Source organism: Silurus meridionalis, chromosome 5 (assembly GCF_014805685.1).
Source record: "Silurus meridionalis isolate SWU-2019-XX chromosome 5, ASM1480568v1, whole genome shotgun sequence".
Classification (NCBI taxonomy): domain Eukaryota; kingdom Metazoa; phylum Chordata; class Actinopteri; order Siluriformes; family Siluridae; genus Silurus; species Silurus meridionalis.
Genome location: NC_060888.1, coordinates 28,844,924 through 28,851,768, shown reverse-complemented (window position 1 = coordinate 28,851,768; position 6,845 = coordinate 28,844,924). Strand labels below are relative to the sequence as shown.

General features: G+C 43.1%; 1 protein-coding gene across 1 annotated transcript in view; it reads right to left on the bottom strand.

Moving 5' to 3' along the window:
• LOC124386601 (protein inscuteable homolog) overlaps window positions 1-5,632 on the bottom strand; it is a 50,472-nt gene extending 44,840 nt beyond the window's left edge. Inside the window, exon 1 of the mRNA XM_046850541.1 lies at window positions 5,515-5,632. The gene's annotated coding sequence lies outside the window, so the exon portion shown is untranslated. The remainder of the gene's footprint in view (window positions 1-5,514) is intronic.
• Between the last annotated feature and the right edge of the window lie 1,213 nt (window positions 5,633-6,845).

Below are 6,845 nucleotides of genomic sequence, written 5' to 3'. Positions count from 1 at the left end.
GAGACTCCTGTCTGACCTCGTCCATCAAACTGTCCATCACCACTGCAAACAGTAAAGGGCTCAGAGCCGATCCTTGATGCAGTCCAACCTTCACCTTGAACCAGTCTGTCGTTCCTACTGCACACTTCACTGCTGTCACACTGTCCTCATACATGTCCTGCACCACCCTCACATACTTCTCTACCACACCAGACTTCCTCATACAATACCACAACTCTTACCCAATCATCCAGCACCTCTTCACCACCACCGAGCTCCTGTCTGACCTCTTCCCTAAACCTCACACTACAGTCTTCCTCCTTCAGTTTCCACCATCTTATTCTTCTTTCAATCCTCAAACTCCTCCTCTTCTTTTTCACCTCCAAAACCATCCTACAGACCACCATCCGATGCTGTCTAGCTACACTGTCCCCCACTAACACCTTACAGTCTCCAATCTCCTTCAGGTTGCATCTCCTCCTGTACATATCTCACCTTTTGCACCACAACACTTTAAACTCTGGACTCGCACAGCACAGTGCACTTTATATTTTATACCACACCATTCCGCACACGGACACTTTTTGGACAATCTAAAACACCTTAAATTGTTTATTGTTTATTGTTTGCTGTTGTTTTACTGTTCACTGTTTACTGCCATAAGCATTTTTTGTATGTCTTTTTCTCTCACATATATATCTATCTTTATATCTTATATATTCTTATATTTTATTTTATATAGTTTTTATACTTTATTTATCAGTCTTCTTTTACTTTGTATTTAGTTTCTCCCCATCCCATTCCTTCATGCCGGACCATCGTAATAAGAATTTCACTGCATGTCATACCCTGTATGTATGTGTATGTGACAAATAAAATTTGATTTGATTTGATTTGATTACATAGAACATAGTCCACCTGTGTGCACCTTCCTCCACTCTTATACGTCCTCCTTCTTCTTAAAATATGTGTTCACCACTGCCATTTCCATCCTTTTAGCAAAATCCACCACCATCTGCCCTTCCACATTCCTCTCCTTAAAGCCACACCTACCATCACCTCCTCATCACCTCTGTTCCCTTCACCTACATGTTCATTAAAGTCTGCCCCAATCACCAATCTTTCATTCCTAGGTTCACCTTCTACCACTTCATCCAACTTACTCCAGAATTTTTCCTTCTCCTCCATCTCACATCCCACTTGTGGAGCATAAACACTGATGACCCCTTCAACTTCCAGCTTCACGTTTATCAATCTATCAGAAACTCTCTTCACCTCCACTACACTCTTACTGTACTCTTCCTTCAGAATCCCCCCTACACCATTTCTCTTTCCATCCACACCTTGATAGAACATTTCAAACACCTCCAATGTTCCTGCTCTTACTCCCTTTCCACTTGGTCTCCTGAACACACAACATCTCTACCTTTCTCCTCTCCATCATATCAGCTCCCTCTCTCCCTTTACCAGTCATAGTACCAACATTTAAAGTACCAACCTGAACCTCCACTGTCCTCCACTTCTCCTTTCCCTGCTGTCTCTGTAGACGTCTTCCTCCTCTCCTTCACCTCCTTCAGCCAACAGCAGCCCAATTTACACCAGTACCCTTTTGGTTAATGATACCTGTGGTGGTCGTTGGTAACCCAGGCCTCGACCAATCCGGTATGAAATTCTGATTCCTGATCCGCATATTTGATTTGGCAGATGTTTTAAGATGGATTCCCTTCCTAACGCAACCTTCCCGATTTATCCGGGCTTGGGACCGGCACTAAGAGTGCACTTGCTTGTGCCTCCCTAATGGCTGGGTTAGCAAGAGTCCTCACTAGATCTAGAAAATATTAGCACATCAGCCCTGTTTTAATCATCTACACTGCTCCCAATTACATTTCACACTGATTATAAAATACTACTACTGACGTATAAAGCACTTAACGCTCTCAAGCCACAGTATCTGAGTGAACTTCTGTACCAGTATGATCCTCCACGCCTGCTTAGATCAAAAGGTGCAGGCTATTTGTTGGTACCTCAAATAATGAAGACTCCAGCAGGGGGCAGATGTTTCTCTTATAAAGTGGTGTGGTGGCGTTTCTTATGCCAGAGATTCCTCATGTCTGTTTTACCTTCTAGATCTCTATTTTAGTTCTGCTGCCAGAGCAAATCGTGTCCCTACTTACACCCTGATCACACTGTACAGTGTCCTTACCTTTTATACAACAATAAGGAGCCTTAATAATCCTTATCTCTCTCTCTCTCTCTCTCTCTCTCTCTCTCTCTCTCTCTCTCTCTTGTCAGAGAGTCAGGGAGTTTTTCCGTCACCACAGTCGCCACCGGCTTGTTCATCAGGGACAAACTTACACTTTTGAAGAAAATCTTATTTATTTTTATCACCACATTATCTGTGTAAAGCTGCTCTGACACAATGTTCATTTTTAAAGCAAAATACAAATAAAAATTAACTTAATTTAATTTAATTGAGTTAAAGAGCTGTCTCGGTACGGGCGAACCGTCTTCCCCATGAAGAAATTACCCCTGGTTAAGCACATTATGTCTTTCAGGAGGATGTTTTTATAGTCCTGAATGAAGGTCTGGATGAACTTAATGCAGTCTTTAAGTTCAGTATTGAGATATTTGACTACAATTTTTTAATTTCCACCAATGCAGAAATAAAATGTTTTAAACGTGGTCAGTTTGGGCATCTTATTCACGCCTGTCCTGAAAGACAGAGTGACCCCAGTGTCTCCAAGCGACCGGAGCAGGAAGAAGCTGAACCGTTCGTGAGTCGTTCCCTCTGCGGCTTCAGCTCTGCCTGCTGCTGAAATCCCTGTAACTGCTGCTGCACCAGGGACTAGAGAGGTGTGCCCCAAGCTCAGACTGTAGATCAGAGCTCCACTAGTGACGTACTCACCCCAGAGAAGCCCTGCTCGGCCAAATTGGACCAGGAGAAGCCCTGCTGGGATGAACCAGGCCATGAAAAATGTTTTTTAAGAACCACCAAAAGGCAGAAATTTTTTTAATTGAATAGTTTTTAGCGAACAAGAAATTTTCAAGCTAAAGAAACTGATAACGAAGGTCAATAAGGAAAACTCAGATGAAAATGTGTTTTCACTTCGTGTTATTTATGATCTGTTTGTTTTATTTACACTTCTTTTTAATGAACAGGAGTTTTAATATAAATGGAGCAAAAGGACACTATTTGAGCTTATTAAGCAGAAAAATGTTGACATTGTTCTGCTACAGGAGACCCACAGAGATGCACAGTGATGTCAATAACACTGCTGATTGGGTGCAGGAGTGGGTTACACTGCTGAAGAAGTTTTTGAAAGTAAAGGTTTTTAAAAGAATGAGGTTTTAGTGTTTATCTGTGTGGACACTCCCACCAGTGCAGTGGAGAGAATTAGTTTTTTACACAAACTCAACAATGTTATTTTAAACTGCAGCACTGCAGAGTTTTACATTTTGGGAGGTGATTTTAATTGTACATCAGAAAATATAGACAGGAACCATGCAGAACATTATTCAACTTCCCATAAGCATCTGTGGGAGATGGTGGAGGCCCATGATCTCTGTGACATTTGGAGGAATTTAAATAAGAAACAGAGACAGTACACGTGGGCTCACTGCATAGACAACACGCTCTCCCTGACGAGATTAGATCAATTTACTTATTTTACAAAGTGTTTCTTTTTCCAGTAGGCATCTCAGATCACTGCATGGTTCAGTGCAGCATCAGTAAGAAAAATATAAAACCTAAGAGCAGCTACTGGCATTTTAATACTGTACTTTTAAAAGATGTTAATTTTAGAGAGTCTCTTATTTTTTTATGGAATTGTTTTAAACTGAAGAAGCAGGTTTTAAGTCCCTATTGCAGGGGTGGGATTTAACTAAAACGCAAATTAAAAAAATTCTGTTAACAGTACACTCTTAATGTCACAAGAGACATTGCCAGATCTCTGAAAGCTCTGGAAATGGAGATAGTGGAACTCCAGAATTTGGAGGCCACAGGAAATCGAGGGCATATTGAAACTCTCAACAAAAAAAAAAGGAAAGCCAAAATGTTGGACATTTTTTTAAAACCGTCCAAAGCTCACAGAGTCAGTGGCCAGGGAGTTAGGCATGGAGTGGATAATGGCTGAGCTTCAGGAGGCTCTCCAGTGCATGGAGAATGGGCGGGCGCAAGGTATAGATGGTCTCCCTGTAGTATTCTTAAAGGCATTCTGTGAAGTAATAGGGCAGGACATGCTGAGGTCCTATAGGACAGTGTAAAAGGTGGTCAGCATTGAGCTGCAGAAGAGCCGTCCTGACCCTGCTGCCAAAAAGGGAGACCTGACCAACCTGAAGAACTGACTGCAGACATACCACTGACCAGATGTAGTGTGTGTCTGTCGGGTCGATATTAGATAACGTATAATTAATTTGTGTCATTTTGGACGTCTCCAGGCTATTGCGCTTAAAGACTGGTCTGATTATTCTAGACCAGGAAAAGGCTTTTGACCGGGTTGAGCATAAAATTTACATTTAAATTTATATTTGTGGTATTCAACAGATGCCCAGCTGAACTGCAGCCTTTTGCCTCCAGTTCATCCAGAGACTCCTAAATGGGACTGGACAGAACTTGTTTTTTATTGGACACAAAACACACTGAATGTTTCTGGATTACCAGTTTTTTAACGTGGACTTTAAAAAAAAAATGAATAAAGTCTGTGGAACACTACACTGGCTGCTGGAGGAGTCCCTGGACAACAGGAGATGTCAGGAGTCAGGGGGCTTTTGTTGTCATTTCTACCATACACAGTGGTACACAGTAGACAGTGAAAATGAGACACTGTTCCTCCACCCTGGTGCTACACTAATATAAGGTCCTGCTGTTTGTGTTCAAGGCAATCAATGGTCTGGCCCCACCATACCTCACCGAATTATTAAAGGTCTACCAACCAGCCAGAACTCTCCGCTCCTCTGGACCATCATCATCACCACCACCACTATCATCACCACCACCATCATCATCACCACCATCACTACATCATCATCAACACCACCATCACCACCACCACCACCATCATCATTCAGTTCATGTTTATTTGTATTGAGTTTTTAATAATGAACATTTGTCTCAGAGCAGCTTCACACAGATAATGTGGTGATAAAAATGAAGATGTTCTTTATAAGTGTAAGTTTGTCCCTGATGAACAAGTCGGAGGAGACTGTGGTGAAGGAAAAGTCCCTGAGATGCAGAAGGAAAACTTGAAAGAAACTATGGGAGGAACCAGACTCAAGAGAAAACCTATCCTCATCTGGGTGCCACCATCATCACCACTACCACCTTCATCATTATCATCATCATCATCATCATAATCAGACTGTAAAATCTGTATAAAGTGTAAAGTAGTGAAACTTTCTGAGGGTGCTCTCAATACACTGTACACCTCACACACACACACACACACACACACACACACACACACACACACACACACACAGACTCTGAACACAAATCTGTGAGGTTAAAACAGAATGAAATAAAAGTTTAAGACTTACTGAACACTCTGCTGAAGTCCTGCAGGGTTTATTCCTTATAGATTGTGTGTGTGTGTGTGTGTGTGTGTGTGTGTGTGTGTGTGTGTGTGTGTGTGTGTGTGTGTGACCTAAGTGTGTCTGCATCTGTTGTTCTTCACAGGGTAAAGAGTGTGTGACTGTGCATGTGTGTGTGAGAGAGAGAGCTACAGTGAGTCTATAAAGACTTTAGGATTCTCCTGGAGCTCAGCTGGGCTTGAGTCCAGACTCTCACTCAGACTGGTGTGTGTGTGTGTGTGTGTGTGTGTGTGTGTGTGTGTGTGTGTGTGTGTGTGTGGCTGTGCTGCACTTTTTCACGGCGTTGTGGTCAGGCATGTAATTGCACATGGGCCGCTTACAGCACGGCGTAACTGTAGACCTCAGGGCAGAAACGCAGACGCTGCAACGGAGACGTGGAGGATTTTAACGTCAGAAAAACAGCTGAAAACCGCATGGAGACGGAGGAGTGAAGGAGTGGAGGAGAGGAGAAGTGGAAACCAGATGTGGATGGAGAAAAAACACGGCTGAGTCGCCAGATGCCACAACAGCAGCACGAAACCTGATTTCTCACCCGGACACACCATGTTTACTTTATTCCCCAAAAATAGGGAATGAGGAGGACAAGGGGAGAGAGGGAGAGAGAGAGGGAGCGTGATAGAGAGAGGAGAGAGAGAGAGAGAGAGAGAGAGAGAGAGAGAGAGAGAGGGAGGGGTAGAGTGTGAGAGAGAGAGAGAGAGAGTGTGAGAGAGAGAGAGAGAGAGAGAGAGAGAGAGAGAGAGAGAGAGAGAGAGAGAGAGACCTCCATGTTAGAGGGTCTGCAGCACCTGGTCTCACTCTACACCACTCAGAGATTAAACTCCTGCTGTATGCAGCTCACCTGCTCCTGCTGTCTCCCACTGCTCAGGGTCTACAGCAGAACCTGGACCTGCTGCAGCAGTGCTGTTAGACCTGGACCCTGACAGTCAACAAGACCAAATTCATCGTCTTCCAAAACACATCCAGCTCTCAGGGAACTAAACACACATTTAGGTTTGGAACTCACGAGATGAACACACAAATAACTACACCTACCTCTTACTCAACATGAGTTCATCTGGAAACTTCAACCTGGCAGTGAATGAGCTGAGAAAAGAAGCACACAGAGCTTCTACACTATAAAACCACAAACCTTTGTAGAAACTCCAGTTAGAATCTGCCTCAGAATATTGGAGTCACTGATTGCCCTGTATGGCACTGAAGTGTGGGGTTCACATTATTCACAACAACTTTTTTTGTGTAATTGAACAACATTTAATTAAGAATCCCACACCAACACA